The sequence below is a fragment of the Tamandua tetradactyla genome, chromosome 10 (genome assembly GCF_023851605.1).
Source record: "Tamandua tetradactyla isolate mTamTet1 chromosome 10, mTamTet1.pri, whole genome shotgun sequence".
Lineage (NCBI taxonomy): Eukaryota > Metazoa > Chordata > Mammalia > Pilosa > Myrmecophagidae > Tamandua > Tamandua tetradactyla.
The window spans coordinates 15,774,216-15,789,381 of record NC_135336.1 but is presented as its reverse complement, the minus strand read 5'-3'; the positions used below and the strand labels follow the sequence as shown (position 1 = coordinate 15,789,381).

The 15,166-nt window shown below is 43.5% G+C and overlaps 1 long non-coding RNA gene across 1 annotated transcript in view; it reads right to left on the bottom strand.

Annotated features, from left to right (window-relative positions):
• Window positions 1-8,629: 8,629 nt before the first annotated feature.
• Window positions 8,630-15,166, bottom strand: part of LOC143648236 (uncharacterized) — a 69,756-nt gene continuing 63,219 nt past the window's right edge. The window contains exons 2-3 of the long non-coding RNA XR_013158469.1: window positions 14,760-14,832; window positions 8,630-8,724 (exon numbers count right to left, since the gene is read on the bottom strand). This is a non-coding gene — a long non-coding RNA (uncharacterized LOC143648236). The remainder of the gene's footprint in view (window positions 8,725-14,759; window positions 14,833-15,166) is intronic.

Below are 15,166 nucleotides of genomic sequence, written 5' to 3'. Positions count from 1 at the left end.
TGCTGACAGGCTGAGCCTTCAGTCTGAGGGGTTGTTTATATGAAACTTAACCCCACAAAAAATAGGCTAAGCCTACTTAAAATTAGGCCTAAGAGTCACCCCAGAGAACCTCTTTTGTTGCTCAGATGTGGCCTCACTCTCTCAGCCAATACAACAAGCAAACTGACTGCCCTCCCCATCTCTACATTGGACATGACTCCCAGGGGTGTGGACCTTCCTGGCAATGTGGGACTGAAATCCTAGAATGAGCTGGGACTCAGCATCAAGGGATTGAGAAAACCTTCTCGATCAAAACTAGGAAAAGCAAAATGAAACAAAATAAAGTGTCAATGGCTGAGAGATTCCAAACAGAGTTGAGAGGTTTCCCTGGAGGTTATTCTTACTCATTAAATAGATATCACCTTGCTGGTCAAGACCTAATGGAGAGGCTGGAGGGAACTGCTTGAAAATGTGAAGCTGTGTTCCAGTAGCCATGTTTCTTGAAGATGATTGTATAATGATACAGCTTTCACAATGTGACCATGTAATTGTGAAAACTTTGTGCCTAATGTTCCTTTTATCTACCTTATCAATAGATGAGTAAAACATATGGATTAAAAATAAATAAATAATGGGAACAAAAGTTAAAATAAATTTAGTAGATTGAAATGCTAGTGATCAATGAAAGGGAGGGGTAAGGGGTATGGTATGTATGAATTTTTTTCTGTTTTCTTTTTATTTCTTTTTCTGAATTGATGCAAATGTTCTAAGAAATGATCATGATGATGAATATACCAAAAAAAAAAAAAAAAAAAATCCCAGTGCTGGTTCTGATCCTCCCACTAGAGGCTTATCATTAAAATCCTGCTTTTCTCCTGGAGTCTAAGAGCTTCTTAGAGTCCTTGGAGACAAGACTCTAATTGCTGTACTGCCTGACACTTAGTGTATCTGTGATATTCCTTCACCCCACCCCCATCCCACCTTCCCATCCCCACCACCCCAAATCACTTCTGTAATTTGGTAGAAGAATCAATCAGACCATTTGGGTAATGAAAATAAACTAACCTGTGGAATAATCATGGAATGTTCTCATTCTCATCCAGTTATTTTGAGCTGGAGAGACAGACCTTTATACTCCAAGTGTCCACTATATTGAGTGCTAAACAAGCTCATGGGAGTAAGACCATGAGAACAAAAAGCACACAGATGAAATTATTTTAGTTCAAAACAGGCTCTATGAGAACAAAATGCACTTGGAGTTTGACTCCCTCTCTTCTGTCTTCCGGGGGGTTCCTATAACTCATCAGGAAAATCATTTGGAATTCGCAAAACCTCCAAATCCTGTCTTGGGGAGAATGTGCTTCTTGGCTTCCTTACAGTTCCTTTGTGTTCATAAGATGGGTTTAATAATCCCACTCTGGGTTGCACAACTATTATTATTCCCATCAGAATAACATAGTGCAGAAAAATACAATTTGTGTTCTGCATTTGGTGTTTCAGATAAATAGTTTCATCCCCCAAGTGTGATGCTCTCCCAGTACTGAGGCTGGGGCCTGTAGCCACTGGTTTCAGAACAAAAGCTTCTCCCCGACCTCCACTCTCTCCAGGCACTCCTCCCTCACTCCTTAGCCTCTCGATACTGCTCACCTCTCCTGAGGAGTGCATGCATAGTAAAGAAATGGGGACACTGTGAGTCTTGGTGCTTTCCAGGGGGCCTACAAGACCCTTGTGAGAGCTGAGGGTTTGGGAGGCAGAGAGCAGCCAATGGAAAATGCTTCAAACATCTAAAGATGCAGGCAAAATTTTGTAGGGATCCAGGTGTTATAATGGTTCCCCAGTTAATATGACCTTCACCTTACCTTTTTTCTCTGACTCCTCTGACCTCTCTGGGGTACTGTCTTCTTCTCATATGAGGTAGTAAATCACAGTCAGAGAATGTTATAGTGGCAAAGAAGAGGATGCAACTTTGATCCAGGGAGAGCAAGTGCCTTGCCAAGGTAAGGTAAATTGATGACAAAGCTGCATCTAGAACCTCATGTCTTAAGAAGGTAGGTTAGATATGGAAGAAGGGAGGGGGAAAGTGACCCTAAGACCCATAACGAGAAGATCCTTTTGGCGTTCACCCACCTAGCCCCCCCACACCTAGCCCTCACTCAGGTCAGCACCCAAAAAAGAACCAACAAAAAGTGCAGCTCATCAATCCCTTATTAGCATAATCCGAGGGGGAAGGGACCTTCCAAGTCCTTATAATGCAAAGATCCCAAACTCCAACCACTTCTCCTCCTATAAAGAAGGCCGGCACTCATCTTCCTTTGAGCACATACTTTTGCCACACATCTAAGCTGTCTACATTGGGTAGTCTTTGGATTCTTTGGCTGTACCCTCCGACTAGTCTTCAAGTTCTTTCCTGTGGTTGAGTCAAGAACCTTCATAGCAGCAGCCCCTCGTTGAGGTCTTGACTTCTTTGAGAATTCCCGAGGCTCTCGAATATCTAGCAGAGAAATCCCAGGGTTCTCCGGCATTGTACACACTGACCAGTCCTTGAATTCTTTCCTACAACTGAGTCTAGAACCTTCATGGTGCCAACCCTTGGTGGACGTCTCAATTTCTCTGAGAACTCCCAGGCTGTCCAGCATCATTAATTCACAGTCCTGCACTCTTTCCACACTGAAGGGAATTCTTTGACTGTCATGAGATGTCATGAGAATCTCAGATTCAATCTCTGGGTGTAAATGACAATGACCTGACAGGATAGCAGAATAAGTCAAATAGGTTAAACCTGAGTTGACTATAACATCAATGAGAGGAGGCTGCAAACTCCCCAGTTCCCAAGAGTATCAGGGGCTGATAATATTCAGGACGTGTCAGTCACGAGTTCTTTCTCCCCTCGGTTGTTCACCCAGTGACCATGTGCAGCACAATTTCTAACACTGTTTCGCCCTGGGTCTCTGCAAAATCGGAGACTTTCGGGAAAAGAAGGGTCTTAAAGGGCCTGCCGTCTAGCCAGCTGACCGGTTGCAGATGGGATCGCCTATGTTAGAAGCAGCTGAAGGTCTGAAAACATTCTCCCGATATTTAAACCAAACCTCCGGCTGTGTCTGCAGAGCCGGCGAGGCCTGGAGATATGGCAGTTATCTGGTGAGTTAATCTGAAGAATTGAGCAGGCAAGCCGTAGAATTCAAGCTGAAATGTTCACTATTGCCACATGAATTATTGTGTTTGATGGCCTCTGCTGTGGGACTCCTATAGTAGAATTGGAAACTTCCCTCCTCTCATCTGATTTCCAAATCTAAGAATCCTTTGGTTATCCCTCTGCTCTGCAGGATGTCCTAATGTGGTCTTTCATTCCCCAGGCCACTTCCTAGGGCCACATTGTCCCCAGATGAGAGATGTGCTTCCGCCCAGCCCAAACGGATGCCGTGGGAGGCCTGGTACAGAAACCTGGGCTGGGCTGCCCAGGCCACTCCATCTGCTCGCAGGGACAGTGCTGCCTTTGTACCATTGTTTGGGTTTTGTTTGTGTTTTTTTTTTTTTCCTTTTCCTTTTCCTCCATTTCACACCCAGTCCCTCAGGGCCTCAGCTGAAGCTGGCCCTGCTCAAGCATATCCCTGGCAACAGAACTTGGCATTATTTCCCAAGCAGGCCGAGCCATCTCCTAACGTGGGAAGGTTCTGGGGAATCCAGTCAACTTCCCCCCAAATGGAGCACAAGTCCCCAGGAATTTCCACAGCCCCCACCCCACCCCCTTGTCCTGTTACTGGAATAAAGGTCGGGGGTGGAGGTAGGGAAGGGCTGGGTTGATGCCCAAATCTTTTAGGCCATCTGCTGCTCGGTTCTTTCTGAATGAGTTAAAGAAAATCTCAAGAAAGTGAAATTCCCAGCCCGGAATAGTTATTCTGACAACGTGAAGACTATTTCAGACCAGACGGTGGAACAAAATGGCAAGATGCAAGTTCATCCACCAAGATGCAAGTGCATCCGCTAGGGCAGTGAGGCAGGAGCCTCCTTTAGACCCAGGAACCTTTCTTCAGATGAGCCACAGGCCTTCTCCTACTCGTGATTGAAATGTTCCTATATGAAACAGATTTGCTAAGCCACATCTTTCACCTGTTTTGCTTTTAACAGTTAAGCTTATTTGTTTTGTTACACTTTTGTTATTCTAATATCAAAGCAGCCAGTTCAAAGAAAGAGATGGACCAGGAAACTAGACATGCGTTCACTAAGGGCAAAGTGTACATATGCCATGTTAATTTGAAAGCTCATGATGCCAAGACAAAAGGATTCCTGGCTTACTTCACATCAACAGGCTCCTTGCCCTGGAGACCAGGATCCCCCTGTGGCCCCAGGGTACCGGAAAGGTGCACTGCGTGGCTGAGACGGAGCCTTAGCTGGGCACCTGAGATGCTTAGGATCCCCAACCTCTGTCCTCTTCCTGAGAGGAGGTGGCCTCCAGGGACGGGGAAGTGGATGGTAAGAGGAGAAGAGGTAGGAAAGATAGAGCATTTGCAGCCCTGGACAGGCAGAACAGAGTTGCTTAGGGCTCTCCATGACGGATGGAGAATTCCCTGAGTCTCCAAGCACTTGTCTGGTTAATGGCTGTTTTAGTTTGTAAAAGTTGCCAGAATGCAGTATACCAGAAATGGAATGGCTTTTAAAAGGTTAATTTATTAAGTTGCAAATTCAATAGTTCCAAGGCCATGAATATGTCCAAATTAAGACATAACTATAAAAATGTCCAGACTAAGGCACCCGGGGAAAGATACTTTGGCTCAAGGAGGTCAATGATGTTCAGGATTTCTTTCTCAGCTGGAAAGGTACATGACTACCTCTGCTGGTTTTCTCTCCCAGCTTCTTCAATGGCTTCCCCTGGATGGGGGGTGGGGGGGGGGTTTCTTTCTTCATCTCCAATGATCTCTGGCCGTGTGGGCTCTATTGACTCTGTTGGCTCTCTTGGCTCTAAGGTTTTTACCAAAATGGTTCCCTCTTAAAGGGCTCCAGTAAGCAACATCACATTGAATGGGTTGAGACGCATCTCCATGAAAATCATCTAATCAAAAATTACCACCCACAATTGGGTGGGTCACATCTCCATGGAAACAATCAAAAAGCTCCCACCCAGCAATATTGAATGAGGATTGCATTAGTTTGGGTTCTCTAGAGAAACAGAATCAATAGGAAACACTTGCAAATATAAAATTTATAAAAGTGTCTCATGTAAGCGTCGGAATGCAGAGTCCAGAATCCGCAGGGCAGGCTATGAAGCTGCCGATTCCGATGGAGGGTCTGGACAAACTCCATAGAGAGGCTTGCCGGCCGAAGCAGGCAGAAGAAGCTAGCAGGTGAAGCCACATTAGCCATGTGCCCTTCCAGATGAGAGAGAACTCTGACTGTGTTCGCCATGTGCCCTTCCACTCGAGTGAGAAACCCTGAACTTCATCGACCTTCTTGAACCAAGGTATCCCTCCCTGGATGCCTTTGATTGGACATTTCTATAGACTTGTTTTAATTGGGACATTTTCTCAGCCTTAGAACTGTAAAATAGCAACTCATTAAGTTCCCCTTTTTAAAAGTCATTCTGTGTCTGGTATATTGCATTTCAGCAGCCAGCAAACTAGAACAGGGATTAAAGGACATGGCTTTTCTGGGGTACATAATAGCTTCAAACCGGCACAATGGTCATGTCCAGCTTCCTGTATAAAAGGCCACTTGGTAGTTCTCTGCTCCAGGTGAGAGAGGCTGCATTATCTAGGCTGAAAACAAGGGACCAGAGTGACTTCTCAAGGGGAAAGAAGCTAGAATTACAAACTGCACAAGGGCAAGGACTTTATCTTGAATATCACATCAGCCAAACAAAATGCCTGTTCCTCAGCTTGTGCTCAACATATATTTGTTGACGAATAAATGATTGATTTCTGAGAGCAGGTCAAAGAATCAGACTTGGGAGTAGAGGGAGAAGGAAGTCAGAAGCTTCAAGGGAATAGCAATAACTCTCAGCATCTCTGACCCAACACAGAAAGTCCCTTTACTTCAAGACTCAGGTGCAAATGCAGCTCCCACTAAGGTTGTGACATGTGGTGTGAGCTTGGTGACACCGGGGCCTTTTTGTGTCAAACTAGGTGGTGGCCTGAGCTAAGGCATTGACCCTGGGAAAGAGAGAGGGAATGAAGTAGAAATTTAGGGGGCTGGCTGGACAGAACACAGGTGTTGAAGGATCAAACTGAATCAAAGGTAAACATAATAGAGGGGCAATACCTACCTTAGAGGATTGCTATAAGAAGTAGATGTATAAACCAGGGAGAGGACCAGTACTAGAGTGCCATTCATAAGTACTTAATAGAAGCAGCTTCCCTCCTCCTCTTCCCTCTCCATGTTAACAAAATCAGAGTCATTAAAGCTAGGACTTTGCCACCTGGAAACCTCAGAGTGCCCAGCCTAGAGAGACCCTGTCACTAACGTCTTTACATATTTCATTATTGAAGTCTCTTCCTTGGAGTGTCCCAAAGGTCATGGACACAACCCCTGCCTCTACTGGTCCTCACTAAACTGTTTAAAATAAATTTTTGATCTTTTCAGAGCTGTGTCAGGAAGACCCTGAAAGCCATTCTCTCATGGTCTGAATGCTTTCTTTGTTCCTCTGAGACAGAGCCAACATCTCCTTGAGCGACAAAGAGACAACCTGATTCATAAGCCAAGGATACTCTATGGGCTGGGTGATGACAGCCCAGGGGCAACCAAGGCTGCAGCCTCTGAGAGTTCAACATTTTGTTGTGCTAGAGATGGTGAGAACATGTGGGAGACCTTTTATTAGCAAGCAAAGGTATCTCCAAATGTCAGGTTCAACACTTAGCCTCATATCTTCCAGACATGTATGAGCTGGAGATGTCTTCAAGGCCCTAGAGGAACTGGAAAGGAACAAGTAGGACACTGGTCACATTTCTGGTCCTTTCTCCCAATGAACATTTTCATCTGCTGATTTATTCAACAAACCTTTATGAGCACCCACCCTCTGCCAGGCACTATACTGGAAGCTGGGACTGCAAAGCAGTAAGGCCACTTGCCTTCCCAAATACAGCTTTGTGGGGAAGACAGAAATACCAGAGGTTGTTATGCTCTATGATGTGTTACAATGAGCTGCTGCAAGCAGCCCTGGGAGCACTGAAGAGGAGCACTTAGCCTAACTAGGGTTTCAGAGGAAGCTTCCTCCAGGACAAGCGACAGCTGGCCAGGTGAAGAGGGAAAGAGGTATTCCAGGTGCAGGAGCAGCAAACAGGATGGCCAAAGGTGAGCAAGCCTACGTTTCAGTAGTCTCAATCCTGGTTGAACACTGAAATCAACAGAGAACTTTTAAAAATTACTGATGCCCAGGTTCTGAAACAATCGTATCCAGTCAGAATCTTTGGAGGTGGGGCACAGGAATCAGTATCATTAAAAGTATCCCAGGTCATATGCAGCAGGGTTAGGGACCACTGGTCTAAAGAAGTGTCACTAACATAAGATATGTGGAAAAGAAAAGCACAAGGATTACTATTTCAAAACATCTCACTATCTTAGTTTGCCAGGGCTGCTATGACAAATACCACAAAATGAATTGGCTTAAACAATAGGAATTTATCGTGTAGTTTTGGAGCCTAGAAGTCTAATATCCATGTATCATGAGGCTGTGCTTTTTCCTGGAGTCTGTAGCTTCCTATGATGACTTGCCCAAAACTCTTGGCATTCCTTGGCTTGTTGGTACAGCTTTGCCTCTGTCACACGGCAGTATCTGTCTCCTTCTCTGGCATCCACTTCAGGCTCCTCCTAACTGACCGCGTCTGAATTTCCTCTGCTTATGAGGACTTCAACCATATTGGATTAAGGCCCACCTTGACTGAATTTGGCTTCATCCAAGTATGATCTTCCAAGGTCCCATTTACAAATGAGTTCATACCTTTAGGACCGGGGTTAGGACTTAAACATGTCTTTGTGGGGGATAGGATTCAGTCCACCATATCCACTCTACCAATAATTATTTAACATTAGATCTCTGACCCTATGAAAGGCATGGAAGGCCCAGGGCTGCATTTTTCTATTCTTGAATCTGTAATGGATCTGCTATATTTTTAGCCCCCACCCAAATCTGGACATCAGTGAAGTCACTGGTACTGAGTCACCTCTTCTCCACACCCTCTCCTCTGCCCACCCACTTGTTCCCTCCCATCCAGGAGAGCCCATGAAATACCACTTGTCATTCTTAACAGAGTGTACTGTGGTTCTCAAATCCAAAAACACTCTCTACATAGCTCTGATGAGGATCTACTTGTTAATACTAATTTCAGAAAACTTAAAAAAAAAGTCGTCCAAGACAAACATAAAGCTCCTAAATAAATAAACAAAACTTGGCAATTTTTTTAGGGACTCAAATGGAGACATAGACTTGTTCTTCAAAATTGGGGATGGCCCAGTCTGAGAAGGGGAGGGACTCCTTCGGATTAAGAGACCCACTGGGATAGCTCCCATTCAAGAGAAGTTGGGTGGAGGTGCTTTGTCAAGAGCTTTACAAAACTGGGAAATACACATTTTGAAGCCTGCCAGATCTGGGCAGGAATCCCAGTCCAGTCACTTGCTGTGTGATGGTAGGTAGGATACTGAACATCTGTGAGCCTGTTCTCTCCTCCATCAAATGGATATAACCAGGGTGGTGTGACCGTGGCTCAGTGGCAGAATTCTCGCCTGCCAAGCTGGAGACTCAGGTTCCATTCCCAGTGCCTGCCCATTCAAAAAAAGAAAATAAAAATGGATATATTCATACCTTATATGATTGCTTTAAATATATGAGATAATATGTGTAAAGTACCTAGCAGAACAAGGATCCAGTGTCTGGTAAATGGCTGATCAGTCAGTGATACCTCTTTTGACCAGGATTGATTCTCACATATCTTTGTTATCAGAAATATATCAAAGGAGTGGAAATAGCATGCGAGGTAGAAGATCGCCCATGTTGCAATCCCCTTTCTGCGGCCACTCTCCCACCCTCTCCCTTTTCTCCTGAGGTAGTGTACAGCTCCCTAGACATCTCAGTCTGCAGACTACTCCTGCCTCTGAGGGCGAGTGGGGTGGGGATAAGAGGGTGGCGGGGTCCTCAAGTCCACATATGAGCTTAGGGATGGTGTATACTCTGCCTGACTCTCTCTCTGCTGACCTGGGCCCCAGCTCGTGTGGGATGGTTCCATGACCCTCTATCGGTTGACCTCTCTAACCCAGTTTTAGGAAACTGTCCAATCACTCAAACGGAGTTTACTTGAAAAAGTTTAGTTCCCAGAAGGTGTGTTAACAGAAGTCATAGAATATCGAATCAAGCCGGGACCCCAGAGATAACTTATCAGGGTTCTTACCCTTTCTGTGCCATGGACCCCTATGGCAGGTTAGCAAAGCCATTTTCAGAATAATGATCTTAAAAACATAAAATAAAAGGGATGGATTCACAAAGGAATCCAATTATGTCGAGATTCAGTTCCCTTTGCCTTCTTGCTAGAATCCGTGGAAATTTCAATTTATAAACCGCTGATAGCTAAACCTCTCACCGGAAAGTTTGTGAAACTCTCCAAAGTCACTGTTCTAGTTTGCCAGCTGCCGGAATGCAACACATCAGAGATGGATTGGCTTTTAATAAAAGGGGGTTTATTTTGTTCTTCAGAAGAAAGGAAGCTAACTTTCCAGTGAGGCTCTTTCTTACGTGGAAGGCACAGGATGGTCTCTGCTGGTCTTCTCTCCAGGGCCCTGGGTTCCAACAACTTTCCCCAGGGTGACGTCTTTCTCCATCTCCAAAGGCCTGGGCTGAGCTGCAAGTGCTGAGATGAGGGATGCCGAGCTGCTTAGCTGTGCTGCATTGCGTTCTCTCATTTAAGCACCAGCCAATTAAGTCAAACATCACTCATTGCACCAGACACGCCTCCTAGCCCACTGCAGATGTAATTAGCAACAGATGAGGTTCACGTACCATTGGCTTGTGTCCGCAGCAACAGAACTAGGTATGCTCACCTGGCCAAGTTGACAACTGAATCTAACTAACACAGTCACCCAGCTGGGAAGTGAAAGAACCAGGACCAGAGCCATATCACCTGTACCTGTGCTCTTGTACTTTCTACCAATTCATTTATTATTTTGGAAAATGAAGAAATTTTGCTGTGTCTGCATTGAAAAATCCTGAATTTGTCCATATGGGATAGTGCAGAGGTAGTCCTCCTGGCTTTATATGTTTTTATGAGAACTGGCTTTTTTTATACAGAATTGCAAAACCAGACAAGGATTGTTTCCCAGCAAACAGCTGGAAAAGCCAAAGGACGCAATAACTTGCCTGAGGATTTATTTGCCCAGTGCACTGGCTGCAGATGTCCTAGCTCCTGGGGATTGATGGATGCCTGTGTTGGACTGTGGACTGAATGGATGGGTTCAATTCCTCTGCTTTCAGATGAATTTGTCAAGGAGCCTGGAGCGCTGGTCTCAGCCCCATGCACATGTTTCCCTCAACATTTCTTAGGAATTAAGGAGCAGCTCAAGTCACCACTGCCCTGCTGAGTAGGTTGGAAGGTGTCTAATATGAGGGCCTTAAGCCCTGGCCAATCTCCTAGCTGAACCCTTTCATTTTTTCTCTTCCTGTTGTAGAAATAGAACATAAAGGTTAAAAGTATGGATTTGGGGTGAGTAATGGCACCTCGGTGGCAGAGTTCACACCTGCCCTGCCAGAGACCTGGGTTCAGTTCCCAGTGCCTGCCCATGTTAGAAAATTAAAAATAATAAAAGTATGGATTTGACATCACAGATCAGGATTTAAATTCTCACTTTAAGTTCATCACTTTAGAAAAGTTACATTTACCACCCCATCTCAGTTTTGTTTTCTGTTTTTTCCCCCTAAATCTCTCTAATAGGAATAGTACAATATTTTCCTTGCAGGGTGTGTGAAGATTAGACATGGAAAGCACCTACACAGGCCCTGATGTGTAATGCTCAATGGTTAGGACGATTATGTTATTTCTAGGTTGAACCCTGTACCTTCTTCCCTTCTATGCCCTTTGTTGAACAAAGCAGAGATTAAGTAGGTGTAATTAGCCTGAGCGAATGTGTTCAGAGAAGCCCCATTCACCATGATCAGAGCAGACTTGTTTGGTTCTCCAACACGTCTCAGAAAGATGAACAACTTGACAAAAGTTGCACAAAGAGGAAAACCTACATTTCCTACTAACAAATCTGCACACCTCCCTACATCTGGATGCCTCCTCTCTGTTGTGCCTCTTGTTGTTATGGATACAGAATCCTTGTTCCTCTCAAAAGCCAGCCTCTCTCCCTGTACTCTGGATCCCATATCCCCTCTGCTACTCATAATGGCTTTTCCAGTATCTGTCCCTGCACCCTTCCCCATACAATCAGTATTTCTCCTCTAATGGGTCGTTCCCATGTACAGACTCCAACCATCATCTCCCTTGACCTTCATGTCCTCTTTCCTACTGTCTAATTTCTTTACTTTCCTTCATAGTAAAATTTCTTTAAAGAGAGTTATTGCATCTACTTCCACTCCTCAACCCACTCAAATTGGACTTTTATCCCCCTCACTCCACAGAGACTGCTATTGTCAAGTTCACATATGACCTCTATATTGCTAAATCCTATGGTCAGTTTTTTGTTCTTTTCTTCTTTGATTTCATAGCAACAGCTGATTAGTCCCTCATTCTGGAAACATTTTCTTCCTTAGGCTTCAGTGATTGCCCATTTCCAGTTTCCCCTCCTGTCTCCAATATTGGCCTCCTTCTCCTCTGTTCAAACTCTGAAGATTAGAGAGTCCCAGAGCCCTATCCTTTTTTCCATTTCTCTATGCTCTGCCTTGATAACCTCACCCAGTTCCATGACTTTGAAGATGATCTATGTGCTGAATGTTCCCAAATCTCTGTCTCCAGCCCTGAGTTTTCCCCAAAACTTGACTTGAATATCCAATTGCCTTCTTAACATTTCCACTTGGATGTTGTTTGCTAGCTGCAGGAATGCAATATACCAGAAACAGAATGACTTTTAAAAAGGGGAATTTAATAAGTTGCTAGTTTACAGTTCTAAGGCTGAGAAAATGTCCCAATTAAAACAAGTCTATAGAAATGTCCAATTTAAGGCATCCAGGGAGAGATACCTTGGTTCAAGAAGGCTGATGAAGTTCAGGGTTTCTTTCTCAAGTGGAAGGGCAGTTGGCGAGCATAGTCAGAGTTTCTCTCTCATCTGGAAAGGCACATGGTGAACACAGTCAGGGTTCCTCTCTCATCTGGAAGGGCACATGGCAAACACTGTGTCATCTGCTAGCTTCTTCTCCTGGCTTCCTGTTTCATGAAGCTCCCTGGGAGGCATTTTCCTTCTTCATCTCCAAAGGTCGCTGGCTGGTGGACTCTGCTTCTCATGGCTATGTCGTTCTGCTCTGCTCTGTCTGAATCTCCCATTCTCCAAAATGTTTCCTCTCTTATAGGATTCCAGAAACTTCTCAAGACCCACCCAAATGGGTAGAGACATCTTGTCACCTAATTCAGCTTAACAACCACTCAACTAAATCACCTCATCCAGGGAGATGATCTGATTACAGTTTCAAACATACAGTATTGAATAGAGATTACTCTACCTTTATGAAATGGGATTTTGATTAAAACATGGCTTTTCTAGGGAACATACATCCTTGCAAACCAGCACAGATGTCTAATAGGCAGCTCAAATATAATTTATCCTTAAAGAACTAAAGTTCTCTTCCCAAACTTACTCCTTCCTCAGGCTTCCTAGTTTTAGTAATTGGCATAAGCATCTACCCAATTGTTCAAGTACAAATGTGAGTCAATCTTGAGACTTCTTTCTTTATCTTCCATATTCAATCCATCAGCAAGTCTTGCCCACATTATCTCCAAAATATACCCTCTTCATTCATTAACCTCTATTCTCATTGCAATCACTCTAGTCCCAGCCACCATCATCCATTACCTAGATGACTGCAATAGCTTCTCAGCTGATCCCCCTGCAACTATTCTACAGTCTGTTCTTGACATTCTTCTGAACAATCTTGTTAACTTAAAACTCTCTATGGGTTCCTATTGTACTTGAAATCAAATCTATACTCCTCAAAGACAGATATGATCTGGTCTCTGCCTACCACTCCAAATAAATTTTGAGTCACTTTCCTTCTTACCCTTTACATACCAGCAATACTAATCTCTCTGTTTTTTGAAAACGCCACGTCTGTCTCCACAGAGGGACTTTGCCCTGGTTATTCTGCCTTGAATGCTTTCCCCCATCACCTTTGATTGACCTGTTCCTTTTTACCATTCAGATCTCAGCTGCATCGTCAGTACTCAGAAAGGCCCCTCCTGACCACCAAACTGAAGTAGTCATGTAACCCTGTTCTCTTATAGATATTTTCCTGTGTGTCTGGCCAACTCTTCTATGGAAGGTAGGCTCCATAGGAGCCGGTGCCTTGTCTTTCTTCTTCAGCACCACACCTGCAGGGCTTAGAACAATGCTAGAGCGTGACAGTGCTTAGTACATGCTGTTGAATGAGTGAATCAATGGAAAAATGAATTAATGACAGGGCTAGGATGAAGCCCAGGCCTCTTGCTTTCCAGTTCAGTGCTCTTTCTCCTGTGCTACATCAAGTTGCTGTTTTAATCCGTTTGATTGCTCTCTCGCTGTTCATCAGATGCTTTGGCACAATTTAACCCTCAATTGGTTCTAGTTCCTAGAGATAAAGGAAATGGCCACAAGGGGACAGGAAGAAGAATCTGAATACATTAAGGATATAATAATCCCTTCAAGTACTGAGAATTAAACATTTTATTACTCATTTAATCATGCACCCAATAAAGTTTAATGAATTCTTACTGTGTATCAGGCATTATACTGGGAACCAAGGATAAAAAGATAAAGCTATTCTACAGGATTTGACAGTCTCCAAAAGGAGACAGAAGCCTTATGGTAATTTCTAACACAGTGTGATGAGCCTGAGAACAGGTTCAATACGTGCTGAGGAAACACAAAACAGAAAATGGGGAAGGCTGCATGGGGTAGGGTGAGAATTCAGGAAGACATCCCAGAAAGTGGGACATCTGAGCTGAGTCCCAAGAGTGAACATGCACTATTGAAGACTCTTAGTCTGGGTTTTCATATAAAAAGTATACTTTTCTTCCCCTTTCATTTTAACTGACACAAAAGAAATCTCCATAGAAGGGTATTACAGGATGACTCTGGTAGTTAAAAGACCCACTTATTTAGAAATAGAGAGATTTTTTCAATCAGGGAAGCATTTTTATTTAAGGTGGGATGGTTCTCCATTTCTTGCCACAAAGAATCTACCAAAATAATTTCATTTTCCCTATGGGTCTTATAGTGAAAGCCATTGAAATAATCAACTATATTATGAAAGATCACTGGACCAGAAATTACTTTACTGCAGAGCCTCAGGCAGTCTCCTTAAAGAAATATGTGTCAGGTAAAAGGTATTGAGTCATCCTGTAATACCCTTCTATGGAGATTTCTTTCATGTCAGTTAAAATGAAAGGGGAAGAAAACTATACTTTTTATGTGAAAACCCAGACTAAGAGTCTTCAATAGTGCATGTTCACTATGTGTTTTGTAGTAGGTGAAAAATGAGGTAGGTCTATGTGTATTGATATAGAGAGATACATGAGAAAAAGCAAGCTTCAGAACACTGGATGTTGTCACTATTATTATTATGTTGCAATCCATATACAAACACCTAGAAGAATAAATTCACACATAACAGTACTTACCTCGGGTGAGGAGCTTTCACATTCTGAAGCCTTCATTTTGGTACTGCTTTGTTTACAACAAATGTGTTTTTATCTGGGGATTAAAAAATAAAAGATTTTCTTTGAACATAGGTCTGATTTTCTGATTGTTTTATGATGCATAAGAACTTGTGATTGACTCTACATTTCAGAAACACGTGAATTATATCGTTTGTCAATGTGATTTTTCTTACGTGTTGACTCCCAGACTAGTACATTCAGCCCCACATTTATTTTACTGCTGAGGGATAAAATACACAAAAGTATCAATTTCCATATTTGGGAATGCCAGCAACATTCCTCTGGGGAAAAACTGTGTAACTACTTAGGATAGAGGGAAATACTCTTTTTATGCAGTTGAAGACTAATTGTATATGTCTTTAATGGCA